This window comes from Halichoerus grypus, chromosome X, assembly GCF_964656455.1.
Source record: "Halichoerus grypus chromosome X, mHalGry1.hap1.1, whole genome shotgun sequence".
Classification (NCBI taxonomy): domain Eukaryota; kingdom Metazoa; phylum Chordata; class Mammalia; order Carnivora; family Phocidae; genus Halichoerus; species Halichoerus grypus.
The window spans coordinates 7,787,830-7,804,671 of record NC_135727.1 but is presented as its reverse complement, the minus strand read 5'-3'; the positions used below and the strand labels follow the sequence as shown (position 1 = coordinate 7,804,671).

The window sequence follows — 16,842 nt, the reverse complement described above, 5'->3', positions numbered from 1 at the left end:
AATTCCTCATATCAGTGAGATCATATGATACATGTCTTTCTCTGATTGACTTATTTCGCTTAGCATAATACCCTCTAGTTCCACCCACGTCATTGCAAATGACAAGATTTCGTGTTTTTTTGATGGCTGCATAATATTCCATAATATTCCAATATTCCATACACACTATACACACACACACACACACACACACACACACACACACACACCATATCTTCTTTATCCTTTCATCTGTTGATGGACGTCTTGGCTCTTTCCATAGTTTGGCGATTGTGGACATTGCTGCTATAAACATTGGGGTGCATGTACCCCTTCAGATCACTACATTTGTATCTTTGGGGTAAATACCCAGTAGTGCAATTGCTGGGTCATAGGGTAGCTCTATTTTCAACTTTTTGAGGAACCTCCATACTGTTTTCCAGAGTGGCTGCACCAGCTTGCATTCCCACCAACAGTGTAGGAGGGTTCCCCTTTCTCCGCATCCTCACCAACATCTGTCGTTTCCTGACTTGTTAATTTTAGCCATTCTGACTAGTGTGAGGTGGTATCTCATTGAGGTTTTGATTTGGATTTCCCTGATGCCGAGTGATGTTGAGCACTTTTTCATGTGTCTGTTGGCCATTTGGATGTCTTCTTTAGAAAAATGGCTGTTCATGAAAAGACAACACTCTAAACTGTAGAGAACACACTGGTGGTTGCCAGAGGGGAGATGAGTGGGAGATGGGTGAAATAGAGGAAGGGGATTAAGAGTACACTTATCTTGATGAGCACTGAGTAATGTATAGAATTATTGAATCACTATATTGTACACCTGAAATTAATGTAACTGTAAGTTAACTATACTGGAATTAAAATTTTTTAAAATTAAAAATAGAATTGTGTGATCCAGCAACTCTGGATATATACACAAAAGAATTATAAGCAGGTTTGAAGACATATTTGTATACTCATGTTTATAGCAGCATTATTCACAATAGGCAAATGGTGGGAGTAACCCAAGTGTCTACTGATGGATGAATGGATAAATAAAATATGGTGTATATGTACAATGGGTGTCATTCAACCTTTTAAGTGGAAGGAAATTCTGACACATGCTACAGCATTGTGAACAACATAAATGTGCTTAATATTACTGAAATGTGTGCTTAGAAATCATTAAGAAGGAAAATTTTATGTCAGGTATGTTTTACTACAAAAATAAAAAGCAGGAATGACTATATTAATATCAGATAAAGTAGATGTCATAGCAAAGAAAATTACTAAAGGCAGAGAGTCATTACATGATTATAAAATTATCAAAGATATATCTACTCTCAATGTGTGTCAACCAAACAACAGAGTTTCCAAATAAAGCAAAAACTGATAATTGAAAGGAGACCTAGACTAAGCCATAGTTAGCATTGGACTTCACACACCCAATACTCAGTAACTGATAGAACTACTAGACAAAAATCAACAAGAATAGAATAACTGAACAAAACAATGACGAAGAGAATATTATTTATGTAAACATAGAACATTCCACTCAATAGCACAATACACACTTGTTTCATGTGCCTACAGAACATATACCAAGATTGACTATATGCAAGATTGGCAAAGATAAAATTAGAGAAGACCAGGACCAATATCACTACAAATCCTACAGTTATTAAATAATAAGGGAATACTGTTAATAACTGAATGCTCATAAATTTGAAAACTTAGAAGAAATGGATCAATTCCTTGAAAAACCACAAATTACCACAACCCCCCCAACAAAGTTATATAGGCAATATAATTAATCTTATACCTTGTAAAGAGATTGAATTTTAGTTTAAGAAAGTCCTGAAGAAAAAGTGTCCAGGCCCATGTGATTTTACTGGAAAAGTCTACCAAACATTTGAAGAGCCGATTTATAATCTCTACCACAAAATCCAAGAGGATGGGGCATTTTATATCTCATTTTATGAAGCCAGCATTGCCTGATAACAAAACCACAGAGTGCAAAAATAAAATGGAAAGAATCATTCTACTTGGTATTAAGGCTTACTATGTAGCCACCATAATGAATACAGTATAGTGTTTGGTGAGAGATGGACACAGATCAATGCAACAGAATAAAGAACCCAGAAATAGACCCAAACAAATATGCCCAACTATTTTTGATTAAGGTACAAAAGCACTTCAGTGGAGGAAGAATAACTATTGGCTGTTTTAACAAATGGTCCTGGAGTAATTAGACCTCCGTAGTAAAACAACTAAACCTTGACCTAAATTACATACCTTATACAAAAATGAATTTAAAATGGATCACAGGTCGAAATGTAAAATTATAATATTTTAGAGGAGATGTTCAGCACTGAAGGCCAGGTAAAAAGTTCTTAGACCTGACACCAAAAGCATGATCCATAAAATGGTCCTCATCAAAATTAAAAACTTCTGCTCTCTGAATGATCCTATAAGGATGATGAAAGGCAAGCTACAGACTGAGAAAAATGTAAATCGCATATCTGATGAAGGACTTGTGTCTAAAATATATAAAGAACCCTTGACATTCAACAGAATTAAAAAAACTCAGGAAAAGGAGCTACAGGTGTAGCTCTGATCAGCAGGTAGGATGGACCTGTATGATTCCTTTATTTCTGGGGTTGTCCTCTCATTGTTGAAAATGACATAGTGAGATACTAAACTGAGGAACTCCTAAAAAAGAGTGCAAGAACTAGAGAAGGAGATGCAGTGACTTAAATAGGAGAGGGCCAACAATAACAAGAACTCAAACGTTAGAGAAAATTCTTCAGGAGTTGCAAAAACTAAGTGTGCATTTGATTTCAGTGCTAATGTCCAAAGCCATGTAGCCCTAAGGATAGCCTATCTGGGCTAGAGATACTAGGGCTTTGCCAGTCAGGAAAACACAGTATTATTGAAGAAAACTGAGGCTCTAAGACTTGACCATGAGAAAGCAGACAGACATTCAACTCTCACTGATGTGGGTCAACGGACAAGGGTGTTAAGTGCCTTTGGACTATTGATTTCTCTTGACCTTTGTTCTCACTTTCCAAGGGGCAAGGATTCAGAGGATTTTAATTTAAAAGAAGCCCACACTAGAAAACAGTATGGAGGGGAGCCTGGGTGGCTCAGTTGTTAAGTGTCTGCCTTTGGCTCAGGTCATGATCCCAGGGTCCTGGGATCGAGCCCCGCATCGGGCTCCCTGCTCCGCGGGAAGCCTGCTTGTCCCTCTCCCACTCCCCATGCTTGTGTTCCCTCTCTCGCTGTGTCTCTCTCTGTCAAATAAATAAATAAGATTAAAAAAAAAAAAAGAAAACAGTATGGAGGTTCCTCAAAAAGTTGAAAATAGAGCTACCGTACAACCCAGCAATTGCACTACTGGGTATTTACCCCAAAGATACAAATGTAGGGATCCGAAGGGGTACGTGCACCCCAATGTTTATAGCAGCAATGTCCACAATAGCCAAACTATGGAAAGAGCCAAGATGTCCATCAACAGATGAATGGATAAAGAAGAAGTGGTATATATATACAATGGAATATTATGCAGCCATCAAAAAACACGAAATCTTGTCATTTGCAATGACGTGGGTGGAACTAGAGGGTATTATGCTAAGTGAAATAAGTCAATCAGAGAAAGACAAGTATCATATGATCTCACTGATATGAGGAATTCTTAATCTCAGGCAACAAACTGAGGGTTGCTGGAGTGGTGGGGGGTGGGAGGGATGGAGTGGCTGGGTGATAGACATTGGGAAGAGTATGTGCTGTAGTGAGCGCTAATGAAGGGGGGGAATTGAAGGGGGAGATGAACCATGAAAAACTATGGACTCAGAAACAAACTGAGGGTTTTAGAGGGGAGGGGTTGGGGGGATGGGTTAGCCTGGTGATGGGTATTAAGGAGGGCACATATTGCATGGAGCACTGGGTGTTATACACAAACAATGAATCATGGAATGCTACATAAAAAAATAATTAAAAAGTCCACAGTGCTGCTAAAAAATCCATCATAGCTGCATTTTCCATCAGGTGTTCCCTCCAGACATCCATATACTGGCCTGGGCTTCTGTTGAACCCTGTTTCAGTACTAGGTTCAGCTGTCTTGAGAAGACTTACTGCTATTTTTTTCCTTTATGCTGATTTAGATATTATAACCATGAATTATGTGGCTCAGAGGTATGTTGGCACATATAATTTCAGAAACTTGTGTAAAGTGGATGTAGCCAATGGAATGATTAATTTTCAGTGGACTTTCTCTCTGCTTAAGTACAGCTAATAGACCAGAGCCTGAGTGAGGAGAGACAGAACTAAACCGCAAGAACCTTTTTAGTTATTTCAGTTTGCAGTGATTGACCAGAGATTCCTTTATCATTAAGCCTGTTGTATGATGGTCTTTCTGATTGGCCAAGGAATGGAGAGGCCAGAGTTTATTGATGAACCGATGAACATAGATGAAAAATCCCCAGAAACCTCAATACAGTATGGATGTAGAATTGTCTCTAGTCTTATATGACTTTAAATTTGAAAATACCAAGTGGATCTATGACTGGGAGAGTCAGGATTTCAATGTGACCCACTTTAACAATATAGACTAAAAATGCTGTTAAGATTCACATGTGTTGTATTCTGCAAAGTCTGGACTCTGTTGCAATACCCAAAAGGACATTTGCAGGACCAAAGATGGATGGAGTGACAGATAGCCCTCTGTCACAAAGCAGACCTGTGCCTTTGTAGTAGGAGTGAAAATGCATACATAAGAAGTCCCTGATAGATCATCATAAATGTCAAGGATAGGAATCCCAATTCAGCATTTTATAATTAGGGGATGCATTGAGCACCCATATTTATTTCATTGGGGGAAAAAATAAAAACCAAAAGGAACTGTAATAATATACTAGAGGAAGAAAATACTACCTTGGAGAAACCAACAAAGAGGCTCTGTGTTGATACAGAAATTAAAAGCATTATTTATCTATAGACAACTAGCAACAACCAGCTAGTGGTAGGTGGGTAGAAAGGAAATATAAACAAAATATTTACTGTAAGAAGTCCTAGAAATTCAGATGATCAGCTCTTAAAAAAAAGTCATAAAGTCCTATTAAGGAAGTTCTTGTTGCTTAAATAAGAACAAGTTTAAAGATTTTCTTATCACTGTCCAAAAAGATTGAAGTAGAAGAAGCAAAAAACAACTGTAAAATGGAGATATATTTATGTACACCTGGAAACTGTGCCTTGTGTTCAAATTCATTAAAGCTTGATCATGCAAGTGTCAAGAAAGAAATAAAATGGGCTACAGACATGAATAGAAATTTCAATGAAGATATACAGATAGCAAATGAACACATAAAAAGATGTTCAACATTAACCATCAGTGAATTGCAAATGAAAACTTCAATGAGGTATCACTATACAGGCACCAGAATGACTTAACAATTTTTTGTTTAATGATAACACCAAATGCTGGTGAGAATGCAGAGAAACTATCATTCAGAGATTGCTGGTGGGAATATAAAATGGTATAGCCACTCTGGGGGAAAAAAAAAGCATGGTAGTTTCTTACAAAACTAAGCTTGCTGTTGCCACATGACCCAGCAGTTGCTCTTGGACATTTATCTCTGAGAAATGAAAACTTTAAGATCACAGATAAACCTATCCAGGAATGATTGTATCAGCTTTATTTGTAATTCCAGAAATCAAAACCAAAATGTCCTTCAATAAATGAGTGGTTTAACAAACTCTGGTACATTCACACTATGCAATATTCCCAACAATAAAGGAAAAAAACCCATTGATACAACAGCTTGAATGGGTCTCAAGGGATTTATGCTGAATGTAAAAGCCGATCACAAAAAGTTACATACTGAATGATTCTATTTATGTAACATTCTTGTAATGACAAAATTATGGAGATGAGCAAATTACTGGCTTCCAGGGGTGAGGGAGGACGTGGCTGTGGTTGTAAATGAATAGCAAGAGGAATCCTTATCATGAACTTTTCTGTATCTTGACTACAGTGGTAGTCACAGGAAACTACGCAGGTGATAAAATTGCACAGAACTACACACACACACACACACACACACACTAGTGCATGTATAACTGGTGAAATCTGAATAAGGTAAATAGATCATAGCAATCTTACCTTCCTGATTTTGATATTATACTATAGACATGCAAGATGTTACCACTGGAGGGGGGGGCAAGTTTAAGGGTATAAGGCATATTTTTATTTCTTGCAACTGCATGTAAATTTATAATCTCAAAATTAAAAAAAAATGAAACTAAAGCAACTTTGGAGCATCCTTTAAATCCTACTAAATTCTCGGGGCACCTGGGTGGCTCAGATGGTTAAGCATCTGCCTTCGGCTCAGGTCATGATCCCAGGGTCCTGGGATCGAGCCCCACATCGGGCTCCTGGCTCAGCAGGGAGCCTGCTTCTCCTTATCCCTCTGCTCTCCCCCTGCTCATGCTCTCTCTCTCTCTCTCTCTCTCTATCTCTGTGTCTCAAATGAATAAATAAAAAATCTTAAAAAAAATAAAATAAATGCTACTGAATTATCAACAAAACAATCATAACCTAAAAATGTAATATTGATGTATGCAAGAACATTGATGGTTCTCACAGTAATTATACTGAGTGAAAGAAGCTGGAAAAAATTAGTATGGTTTACATTTTGTAGCATTTTATACTGGTGGAATCAGTACAATCCATAGAGCTAACAAGCAAATCAGTAGTTATCTGAGGATGGGGGTACAGGGAGAGATAGGAGGAGGGAGCAACTACCAAGGGGCAGGAGGAAACTTGGGGGTGATGGTTATGTTCTCTCTTAAAATTGTGGTGATGGTTTAATGGTGTATACATAGGACCAACCTCCTCAAGCTGTCACTTTAAGCATGTGCAATTATTATATGTCAATTGTACTTTAATAAACTCATTTACAGTGATAGTCTCTTCAGAAAAAAGAACAACTTTGAGAGAACAAAAATTAAAGATCGTCTCCCCTCCAAATACGTTTAGAATTCTCTGTAGACAATGCTCTCCTTTATTGCCTGCACTGAAGGCAGACTGTTCCCATTGCCCTGCCCTTGGAAAGTCACTGCTCCACCCTAAATTTCTTAAGAAAGTGGGCTAATCAGTGTTGGGTTTGTGGCTTCCAATCACCATTATTTTCATCTTTAGGGTGCTTTTAGTAACTTTCATTAGGGTGAGATTTTTGGCTCTTCTGAGGACTACTAGTTGTTGACGTTATAGGGTAAAATGTAAAAAACACCACCCTGGGGTTGGTGGCCTGGAAGTTATTTCTTGTTCAGCTTTGGGGATGGTACTGCCACCCACACACCTCACCCCATATAGGCTCTGGCAATCTACACTTTGACGTCATTCTTCCCTGCTGCCCCCACCTCCCAAAGGCAAAAACACCAAGCCCTTTCTCATCTTGCCCGTTAGGTCAAGTGTTAAGGAGGAAATTTGTCTTCAGTGCTCAGTCCTGACCCAGTCTTTATCCCCACGATCTGATTAACTGTGATTCTGCCAGTCTGGCCCGGTCTGGCCCCCAACCCTACACTACCCCATGTTTCTTCCCTTTTGTACTACTGCCTCTTCCCTTCCCTCCCTGATCCCACCATGAGAGAAGTCATAGACACCCACACGAATTACCACAACAGGTTGGCTTTATTTCAGGTACCATCAGTGTACCCTGATGCTGTAGAATTCAATGTCTACACGATTGTCCATTTCCCAGCCACCAGACCTCTGGAGACTTAGCAGATGTTACTGAAGTCTCTGGCCTCACTCTGGAGTTATTGGCCACCCTGGTCATCGTTTGATGTGGTAGGCTTCTCCACCTTCTCTTGGGCTTGCTCTGGCTCATTTTGCCTCAGTGTCTCATTCAGTCTGTGATAGTGACCAAAGAGTGGTGTTCTTCTAGCTTTTTTAGGCTTTCTTACAGGGTTGGTAGTTTTTTCTGGGACTTTTTTACTCAAACTCCTGTGGAGGGGTTTTTTTACCTTCAGGGTTGTCTTCAGTACCTGGAACAACAACAGAGTGAGGCCAAAAGGGCATCATTGGCTTAGGGGAAGAAGATGGGATATTGATAGAAAAGGGGGCATCATGAGGAGATGTCAGGGCTAAGGAAGGAGTTTGTGCCAGGTGAGCAAAGGTTAAGATTCTTGGGGGAGGGGAAATCAATGAAGAAAAGAGTAGCTTGGGTAGGGTCATCTTACCTTGTCACCACCTCTGGACCTGGGTTGATAGGGAGTCTTCATCTTTTTCCTCTCTTCCGACCTTGAAGTTGGTCGCTCCATATCCTGATTGGGCTGTGGTAGTTTCCTGGTTACCTTAGACATATTGAAGCTTCCCAGTTGTCTGCCCCAGTTGTCTGCCCTCCTAACTGTTCTACTGCGTATAACTCTTCCCAAGACAATGAAGGCCCATACCCTCCAGCTTTGATTGGTCAGCTAGGCTGTCCTCCAGCCAATGGTGGCTAAGGTGGGGCTCAGACATCACAAAGCACTACTTATGACATCACTCTGTGTTGGGGAGGTTGCTGGGGAGGCCAAAATGTGGCTCTGACATTTCAAAGTACCATTCCTGACACCTCTGGATGGGAGGGGAAATGATACGGAGGCAAAAATGGTTTGGTTAGAGAAAGGAGGCTTTTCTTTAACATCCCCCAAAAAGTTTTCCTAAACTGAACTACCACTGTTCCTCATATCCCCATGTTCAATTGTGGTAGTGCACATAGTAGAGAAAGAATCTTTCCTGCAATCTGTTCTCTAAGGCCACCCCTACTCAGCAGTTTATTTTGCTGTGTCCCTCCCTTAGTTAGCTAGTGTTTGGGATATTTTACCTAAAATCCCTCCAAGAGCAATATGGCTGAATTTAAATATCAGTGGAAATATGACTCATCTTACAAACTAACAAAAAGCTCCCATGAATAAGCTCTCTACCTATAGCATTTGGCATTAAAGGCTGCTGATTTGATTAGATTATTTTCTGCCAGCTCTGTGACTTACAGGCAGGGATTATAATTAACTGCCCACCCATGAAGGTTGCTTTTATCTTTTATTCTATTTTTGGACTCTGACCATGTTACTGTCATTGAGTTTTGTAAGGTTCTTTCTCTTATATTTTATTTATATTTTATCTTTATATTTTATCTGTTTTTCTTCTTCCTAGATTCCAACACTCATTTCCTTCCTGCCATTAGGCATCAACTCTGATGTGTTTGAATTATGTCCTTGCGTATATTTGTACTCTTGTGAAATATGTGGCCTTCTTAAATATGTGGTGTTTGAATGCATAGTATTGTGCCGTAGATCTTGTTTCTTAACTTATACACTCAACACTATGTTTTTTAAGTTCGACTTATGTGGCTATATGTATCTTTAGCTCATTGCTTCTAATGCTGCATCATAGTCCATTAGCATTTATGCACCAAGTTTTGCTTGTCCATTATTTCCCCTTTTGAGGAACACCTGTGTTAGCTCTCCACTCCATTCCTACAAACAATGCTGTGAAGAACATCCTCAATCATGTTCCCTTATGGACTTCTGCATATATTTCTCTGGGATATACACTCAAGGATAGAATTTCTAGGTCTTAGATACACATAACTCTTAGTCCATTTGGGCTACTATAACAATACCATAGATTGGCTGGCTTAAACAAAAAACATTTATTTCTCACAGTTTTGGAAGCTGGAAGTCCAAGATTAAGATGCTAGCATGGTTGGGTTCTTGATGAAGACCCTCTTCTTATGTCCTTACATGGCCTTCCTTGATGGGTGAGAAAGAGAGCGCTATCTCCTCTTTTTTTTAAATAGGGCATTAATTACATTATTAGGCCCCATTCTCATGACCTATTCTAACCCTAATAACCTTCCAAAAGCCACACCTCCAAATACTTTCACACTGGGGATTAGAGCTTCAACATGTGAATTTTAGAGGGACACAGACATTCAGTATATAAGCAATAATTTTGCTAATTATTGCCAGATTGCTTTCCAAAATGTACCAATCTAGTTTCCCAATAGAATTATATTATTACCTGTTTCCCTACACACTCACTAATACTTGGTATGGAAGGCAACTTCTGATATGGCTTCCAATGACTCCAGCCTTCTGATGTTTACACTTTTGTGTAATCCACTACCCTTGAGTGTAGGATATATCTAGTGACTTGCTTCTAATGAATAGAATCCATAGAAACTGGCAAAAGTAGTGGGATGTTATTAGTTATTAACATAATGAGGTTTCCTCTTACTATAACTTTTTCGCTGACAGTCTCTCTTGCCCTCTCATTTTCTCATTCTGATGAAAGCATATTGTGAGATAATCAGTGAAAAGGCTCACATCTCAAGGAACATCTCTTGAGGAACTGAGCCCTCTGTGCAACAAACCACAAGGAACTGAATCCTATCAACAACCACATTTGTGGACGGGGAATTTGGTCCTTTCCAAATGAGACTTGAGACGATGTAGCCTTGTAAGAGACCCAGGGCCAGAGGACCCAGCTGAGCTACCCACAGGTTCTTGACCCATAGAAACTCTGAGATAATAGATTTTGGTGTTTTAAGCCACTACTTTTTGGGGTAATTTTTTTACACAGCAAATGATAACTAATACTTAGTATTATCCAAGTTTTAATTTTTAAAGAAATTTGATTGATAACACAATCTCCTTTTACTTTGGTCATTACTAGTGATGAATCTATTCAGATTTTCTATCTTTAAAATTGTTTTTTGGTTACTAACATTTCTCATTCTTGGATTTCTTGTCTTTTTCATGTTGATTCCATCATTACTTTGTAATTTTTGGATATTAATTCCTTGTTAGTGAACTTTGTCTTTGATATACTTAGAACATAAATCCTTGATGTTTATCCAATTTTGTTATTCTCAACATACTTTTCCTGCACCATCTGATATGTGGTGATATCTTTATCATATACCTTTTAATTTTAGGGGGTATTCATTGATCATGGCCTCCAGTACTAGGTTGAATGTAGAGGCAATATCAGACATTTATATCCTGAAGGTCATGTGCCTAATGTGTTAACAGTAATTAGGAGAGGTTTTGTTTGTTTTTGCTGTGGAGACTTAATCATGTTAAAGAAGTTTCCAACTGTTCTCAGTTTTTGGAAAAAGCTTTTTAAAAAACCATAAGAGACTCTTAACTCTAGGAAACAAACTGAGGGTTGCTGGAGGAGAAGTGGGTGGGGGGATGGGGTAATTGGGTGATGGGATTTAAGGAGGGCACTTGATGTAATGAGCACTGGGGGTTATATGCAACTGATGAATTACTAAATTCTACCCCTGAAACTAATAATACAGTATATGTTAACTAAATTGAATTTGTTTATTTTTAAAGGTTTTATTTACTTATTTGACAGAGAGAGAGAGTGAGAAAGAGAAAGCGAGCACAAGCAGGGGGAGCACCAGAGGGAGAGGGAGAAACAGGCTCTCCGCTAAGCAGGGAGCCTAATACATGACTTGATCCCAGGACCCTGGGATCACGACCTGAGTCGAAGGCAGACGCTTAACTGACTGACCCACCCAGGCGCCCCGGCTAAATTGAATTTAAATAAAAAGTTTAAAAAATAATCATGTGTCTGAAAAGATATTCATCACTTATCATAAGGGAAATGCAAATCAAGACTACAATGAGATAGCCCCTCATACCTGTAGGAATGGCTAAAATCAACAAGAAACAACAGGTTTTGGTGAGGATGTAGAGAAAAAGGAACCCTTATGCACTGTTGGTGGGAATGCAAACTGGTGCAGTCACTGTGGAAAACCACATGGAGTTTCCTCAAAAAGTTAAAAATAGAATTATCTATCATATGATCCAGCAATCACACTACTGGGTATTTATCCAAAGAATATACAAAAACAGTAATTCAAAGGGATACATGCACCCCTGTGTTTATAGCAACATTATTTACAATAGCCAAATAATGGAAGCAGCTCAAGTACCCATCGATTGATGAATGGATAAAGAAGATGTGGTATATGTATACAATGGAATATTATTCAGTCATAAAAAAGAATGAAATCTTGCTATTTGCAGTGACATGGATGGAGCTAGGGTATAATGCTAAGCAAAATAAGTCCGAGAAAGACAAATACCATATGATTTCACTCACGTGGAATTTAAGAAACAAAACAAAGGAGCAAAGGGTAAAAAAAGAAAGTGAGACAAGCAAAGAAACAGACTTTTAACTATAGAGAACTAACTGATGGTTACCAGAGGGGAGGTGGGTAGGGGGATGGGTGAAATAGATGAAGGGGATTAAGAGTACACTTATCATGATGAGCATTGAGTAATATATAGAATTGTTAAATCACTATATTGTACACCTGAAACCTCACTATGTTGTAATTTTATTTTGGATAGCAACACAACCAGCCAAAAGATTATATTTCCCATTCTCCTTTCCAGGTAGAGATTATCATGTGATAGTTCTGGCCAATAAGATATAAGTAAGTCATTGAGTTCGGTTTCTTTTTTCTTTTCTCTTTTTTTTAGGTTTCTTAAAAAATTTTTTTTTATTATGTTCATTTAGCCAACATATAGTACGTCATTCTTTTTCGATGTAGTGTTCAATGATTCATTAGTTGTGTATAACACCCAGTGCTCATCCCAACATGTGTCCTCCTTAATACCCATCACCCAGTCACCCCATCCCTCCACCCCCCTCCTTTCTGTAACCCTCAGCTTGTTTTCTGGGGTCCATAGTCTCTCATGGTTTGTCTCCCTCTCTGATTTCTTCCCATTCAGTTTTTCCTCCCTTCCCTTGTGGTCCAAATTGTCCTTTAAATTTCATTTCATGATCTGTTTCTTCTCAGTTTTGAAATCAAAGTTATGCTAGTCTTATAAAATGGGTTGGTAAGGTTTCTCTCATTTTCAATTTTATGATACACATGTATGAGAGAGAGAATTGCCTGTTCCTTGAATATTTTTTAAAATTTATAAAACCATCTAGATCTAGGGCTTTACTGTATGTGGAGCAGTAGATGAGAGTCTGATTACCATTTTTATTTAATAGTTATGTGTATTTGCAGTCAAATGGTCTACCACTGAGCTATACCTCCTAGTTATGTGTATTTGAGTTTGTGACAGGGACCAATTAACAATACCAATTTCTTCCCTCCCATTATTTAGAACCTATTGATAGATACATGTGTCAGAGAGAGATCCAGATAAAGGTGACTGCAAGTTGTGACTTTAGATCTCTACCCAAGTGGACTTGCTAATAGTTCACCCTGAATTCACTAGATCCCTTACCACATGGCAGATCAGAATTCACCTTTCAGCTAGTAGGGCTGATCCTGTGAAAAGAAAGTGGTTGAGAAGGGGCTGAGTGAAGCATGCCCCAGTGCTTCTTACAAATTTACCAACTGAATCCCTGTCTCTTCCTGGGGAGAAGTGAGTGAGGTGGTGGAAAGAGGCTAAATGTGTTAAAAATTATACCAAAACAAATAAATCTCCCAAACTATTGGCCTTACAGATTTCCTCTGCAAAATTTAGTCATTTATATTGTTTCCCCCAACAATATGTTCATTTCTTCTTGAGCTTCCAGTTTATTGGCAAGTATTTACTCGTATTATTTCATTCCTTTTTAAGATGCTATAGTATTTTTCCTTGTTCATATTTTGAGTCTTAGTTTTTTTTTTCTTCATGTTTCACTTGTGGTTTATCTTATTAGTCTTTCTAAGTAATCATTTCTTGATGTTGTGATTGTTCTTTTGGTCTATATTTCTTTCTGTCTTTCTATTTCCTCCCTTCTGGTTTCTTTTGCATTTACTCTGTTGCCCTTTCTTCCAGCTTGTTGAGCTGGACACATAGCTTATCTGTCCTCAATATTTTTTGATTTCTGATAAAAGTATTTAAAGCAGTAAATTTCTCACAGCATTCTATGTTAGTTTTGTGTCACAAATCTTCTAGTGCTAAGTAGTGTTAGGAATATCTCACAATTTTTAAAATTATTTCTTCTTTAATCCAATCATTTAGTATGATTTTAGTTTCTAAGCATATTAGATTAAGCTATCCTTTAAAAAATATATTTCTAATTTTATTATAGTCAAAGGACATAGTCTGTAGGATAATGATTCATTAAAGTTTTTTAAGGCTTTCTTTGTGAACTTGTACATTGTCAATTTTTGAGACTATTCCTTGATTGCTTAAAAATAATGTGTATTATCTATTTAAGTTTTCTATATACTAGTTTGTGCTTATTGATTCTTTTTATTTAAATTCAATTAGCTAATGTATAGTACATCATTAGTTTCAGATGTAATGTTCAATAATTCATCATTTGTATATAACACACACTGCTCATCACATCACGTGCCCTCCTTAATGCCCATCACCCAATCACCCCATCCCCCCACCCACCCCAACCCCCTCCAGCAACCCTCAGTTTGTTTCCTGGAGTCAAGAGTCTCATATGGTTTGTCTCCCTCTGATTTCTTCCCATTCAGTTTTCCCTCCCTTCCCCTATGGTCCTCTGTGCTGTTTCTTATATTCCACATATGAGTAAAACCATATGATAATTGTCTTTCTCTGACTGACTTATTTCGCTCAGCATAATACCCTCCAGTTCCCTCCATGTTGACGTAAATAGTAAGTATTCATCATTTCTGATGGCTGAGTAATAATCCATTGTGTATGTGTGTGTATGTGTGTGTGTGTATATATATATATGTGTATAATATATATATATATATACCATATCTTTATCCATTCATCTGTCGATGGACATCTGGGCTCTTTCCATAGTTTGGCTATTGTGGACATTGCTGCTATAAACATTGTGCTAATTGATTCTATTACTCATATCCTCTTTCTCTGCTTTTTTTTTTTTTTTTTTTTTTGGCCCTTTCTCTTTTGATCTCTGCTTTTTATTTATTTTTTTGGCCCTTTCTCTTTTGATTTCTAGTTGCCTAGCATAACTATTTCCATACCTTCATTTTCATCCACCATACCTCTGATGAAGGCCTCATTTTGTCAGCATTCAGCACCTTACCCACTGATTATCTAGTGGGACAGATGCCTGAGCCTAAAGACTTTGCCATATCTCCATCTGATGGTCCTAGGAAGAACCTTTTCTGCAAAGCCCTAGAACATCTACAAGTATTACAAAAGGATGTAGGTCTCTGGACCCCTAGTAGGTGTAGAAGTCCCCCTACATTTGTACTTTTGGGGAGTGGAAATGAAACACTTGAGACTTCCCCTAGCTGGGAAATTTTTAATCACAGTTCCTTTAGATCTTTCACATCTTTAGCTTTATTATTATAATGGGAGGTTTTAGTGAACAGAAAGTGCATGGCTTTGCTCTCTATTCAAGCAGTGGACATATAAGAGCTCAGTAAATGCTTGAATGAGTAAATGCATGACCACATAGATGCATGAATAAATGTACAGGCAGCTTATAGGCAGTGATACTACCATTACTCTGAAGCACTAAATGTCATCTTTCATTTAGTCATCTGTAATTATTGAGAATTATCTTCTCATTTTGTTTAAACATTTATTTAATTAACAGTAATACTCACATATTTATACATGTCAATAAGCCATTGGAGTTTCTTTAAAGTGCTAATCATGTCCTTTCCTTTGGCGTTTTTGTCCTTAATTTCTTTATTTGTATAAAGAAATTACTCTTCAACTGTATAAAGTTCAAACTATATTATGTAAAACTGCCTTTTGTCTGTCAAATATATTTGTCTCATATATTGCCTGGTTTCTCATTTGTCTTTTGAGAAATGTATTCATCATCTTTTGACATATAGAAATCTTTAATTTTTATCTAGTCAACTATATTTATCTTTTTCTTTATGGCGTATGATATGGTTTTTAAAATATATTGTTGGGAACAAGTATTGATGATTTGGAGACACTGAGGCTTATTGTTCTTTCTTGTAAAACTTTTAGCAATCCCTTCTGGCACTTCAATATCTTTTAAGCACTTTTTGACTTATGTACATATGTCTCTTATGGCTTTTTTTCCCACAAATTTTAGTGTTTTATTGTTATTGTCTGTCTTTCATGTTAAAATAGGTAGGTGATATTTCTACAACCACCCCAATGCATAGCTAATTGATTATGCCATACTTTCCTGCTGCAGCCTCAGAATCCAGTTAAACACAACATTCTAGCCAGTCCCTACAAATGGACAAGCATTGACGTGTGTGTGTGTGTGTGTGTGTGTGGGTGTGTGTATGTGTGTATGTACCTGTCTGTTGTTCTGATGCTAGATCAGTAGTCAGTAAATGATGGCCTGTGGGCCAAATTCAGCTTGGCTGCCTGATTAGGCAAAAACAAACAAAATGAAAAACCATATACACATTCATGTATCTATTTTCTATGGCTAATTTCATGCTACATGGGCAGAGTTGAGTAGTTGTGATAAAGACCATATGGCACACAAAGCCAAAATTATTTACTATCTAGTTCTTTAACACAAAAAATATTGCCCATCCATGAGCTTTTTGAGGGCAGGGTTTAGGTTTCATTTATCTGTGTATTCCTTCAGGTCACAGCATATACTTAACACTTAATACAATTAGAGGCTATAAGTAAGTTGAAAATCAGTAAAATAAAATAAAACTTTTCCAATGAAGGCATCATTGTGGAGCACTATATAATAACTATACCATTCTCTCAAATAACATCTCTAGTCAAACATCTCTAGTATTATTAATGTACTTTTCCTTCAGGCATTATTCCGATTTCTCAAAGGAAGAACATTTCTTAAAATAGAGATGGGGACAAAGGGTAGAATTCTATCACTCTCGAGGCTACGTTTCCTGTCCCAACTGTGACTTTGGGCCATGAAATTGAAAGTTCACT

The 16,842-nt window shown here is 37.7% G+C and overlaps 1 pseudogene; it reads left to right on the top strand.

Moving 5' to 3' along the window:
* The first annotated feature begins 2,637 nt into the window (after positions 1 to 2,637).
* Positions 2,638 to 4,966, top strand: LOC118548046 (tRNA pseudouridine(38/39) synthase pseudogene; annotated as a pseudogene).
* Positions 4,967 to 16,842: the final 11,876 nt, after the last annotated feature.